The sequence below is a fragment of the Octopus bimaculoides genome, chromosome 24 (genome assembly GCF_001194135.2).
Source record: "Octopus bimaculoides isolate UCB-OBI-ISO-001 chromosome 24, ASM119413v2, whole genome shotgun sequence".
NCBI lineage: Eukaryota > Metazoa > Mollusca > Cephalopoda > Octopoda > Octopodidae > Octopus > Octopus bimaculoides.
Genome location: NC_069004.1, coordinates 35,895,221 through 35,898,208, shown reverse-complemented (window position 1 = coordinate 35,898,208; position 2,988 = coordinate 35,895,221).

Below are 2,988 nucleotides of genomic sequence, written 5' to 3'. Positions count from 1 at the left end.
AACTTTCATGGCATTATCTTTATTGGAAAGACTGAAGGACCTAAGATCCATTTCAGTTTCGAGACATCTACTTCCGAGAGATTGAAAGCAGTCTTGTTACTCTAAGCAAAAGTTTTCTTGGAGGCCTTGTATATTTGCTTGTGTTTGTACACACGCATGTGTATATATATATATATATATATACACGCGTGTGTACAAAATGTAACAACATGTGAATCGTTGGCGATTTTCGTCCTACGTCTTCCTTTCTATTGGACTTTCCTCTCTGTTTCTGAAGAAGAGCGGATGCTCGAAACATTGAACCAGTATGTGGGTTAAAGTGCATTCACCATTCGGCCTATTTGATGTCATCCACAGTAATGCGTCTGCTAATACTTTACATGTACTACATCCTCACGTTGTTGGTTTTTTACTTTGTATTATATTATACTTATTTATTGTACTTTTAATTATAATTTTTTTCTATATGTGACAGTGGATTTTCATCGATGAGTTCATAAACCTTGGAAAGGTATATATATATATGTGTGTGTGTGTAGAGTAATTATTGTATTAAAATTATAAGTAAATATATATGTTAATTATGTATAAGTATAAAATATATAATTAAAAATTTTGAATTTTAGATAAATGACTACATAAATTCTTTTCATTTTTTTTTCTTTTTATGTTTTCAAAATATAAGGTGACACTTACAAATAGACTAATAGCTAATAAATTAAAATTATTTGACTATACTCACATTTATAAAACAAATTATAAATTAAATAAAGAATGGAGTGATACTCTTAGAATTAGAACCACTGAATACCTAATCAAAAATAAATAGACAATTATAACTACATTAAATTTAAAAATCAAAATTAATTTCAATTGGTATCTTCCAATTATAAAAATATAAAAGAAAAATTTTGACCAATCAATACTTTTATAACATCCAACATAACTTGACATTATATTGTTTAAACTTGATATATATGACAATGAATGGATTCTATATACAATTCATGGATTACCACAGAAGAACAACCAAGGAGGTATATATGAACTCCAAAAATATCAAACCAAAGTTTATCTACCAAATATTATAAACGGATAATATAATGGATTCTACACACAAATATTATGAATCACTACTGTGGACCAACTAAAGAAGAAAATATGGATTAAAGTCTGACAGTAAGTATACTTATGAAAATGCAAAACAGTAACTTTTAATTTTAATTTTTAAATATTTCAAACAATCACCTTTTATATGATTACTTCATATCTATATATAAAAAAAAACATTCGATAAATTATACATTTCTAAAACTTTATATCTCTGAAGAGCAGAAGAGTTGTCTATAAAGAGTTTCTGGTAAAACCAACAGTTTTCCCTATATTTTAATAGCTGTTTTGCTCAGTTTCCTCCTTTCACATATAATTCACAAAAATGAAAATAATTTTCAATTAGAAAATTATTGTTTTCAATTAGAAAATTCTTTTAGACGTATTCATAACATAATAACAAATCCTTTCCGTACATGTTTATTTTTATTTCTTAAAATTCCTTGAATTTTTCTTAAATTTATTTTGTATTTTATTGATTAGAACCAATAGAACGGTATTGCTTTTAAATATTAGCTGACCATTTGCGTTGTAGGATGGACATTGGTCTTACCCCACTTTTGATAGGGGTATTATGATGACAGTCTTTTGTTAGTCAAAATAACATCGCACTTCATTTATACCTAAATTATTTCTTTATTGATCTAATTACGTAATGATTCCCAACTCTGTTTACCATAACTAAATTTTATTACTATTCTATGACGTAGTTTTTAGTTTTTAACTCATGATCCCTGTTATAAAGATAATCCCATTTACCCCACCCTATAACGTTTATCTTTATCCTTCCTCAATACCTTTTATCCTTACCATCTGATGAAGCTTTGGAGTTCAATTTTTGTATCAGATGTCAACTTTAGCATTCTGGACCCCCCAAGTAGAAACAGCTGTAAGAGTGGAGTTTTATTTAGCTATTCTTATGATTATAATAAATAAATCTTACTGATGTTTATATATATATATATATATATATATATATATATATATCATAATGGAATAGTTACTGTGGAGCATTGTGTAGAATATATTGTATAAAGGATTGTGGGTAAGGCCAAAACAATGCGAAGTAAATGCAAGGTAAATCACAAGAAAACAAATATATAAATTGATATAGACTTGTATTCAATATTTCGGGGTTGTGACCTTATTTTCAAGAAGTTAACGAATGTTGGTGATGTGCGTGTGTGTGAAAATGGGGTCATAGCCCCGAAATATTGGATACAAGGTAAATCTACATTAATTCATATATTTGTTTTCTTGTGATTTACTTCGCATTAATTTGGCCCTACCCACGATCATTTATATATATAATTATTAGTCATAGTGTTGTTGAGCTTACGGTGTTATTTACAGGTTGAATAGTTTTACTGATAGGTTCGGAAAGGTAGAAAAGTATTCGGTGCGGTCTGGTAGTGGGGGTCATACTCGTAATAAACTTTGTGGCTGTCGATGTTCGGTTTGTAATCAGTGTACCCCGGGTAGATACCGAACCTGTACCGATATCGTGCTGTGTACGATATCTGCTTAGGATTTGCTCTAGGGATTGTTACCACCGGAATGGAGGACTTTGATGCCCACTGCTTTCGAGGATGGTTCCTAAAACCGCCAATGTCCCAGTTGTTCGTTGATCTATGAATCTCGTCCAGAAGTCCGCCCCCAATTGATTTTCTCCAATCTGGATAAGGAAAAGATTCGAACCAGTGTCTTTGATTTTCAACTTCTGCTATGTCCTTCCGCAGTTGTTGCTTCATTTTGCCCTCGTGGAAACTGAAAGTTTTCCCGAAGCGGTCAAGATTGAAACCTTCATGTCTGGCTAAGAAATTATTGGAATGGAATGCCATTTGATGAGAAACAGCATCTTCAGTATCAGCTGTATTA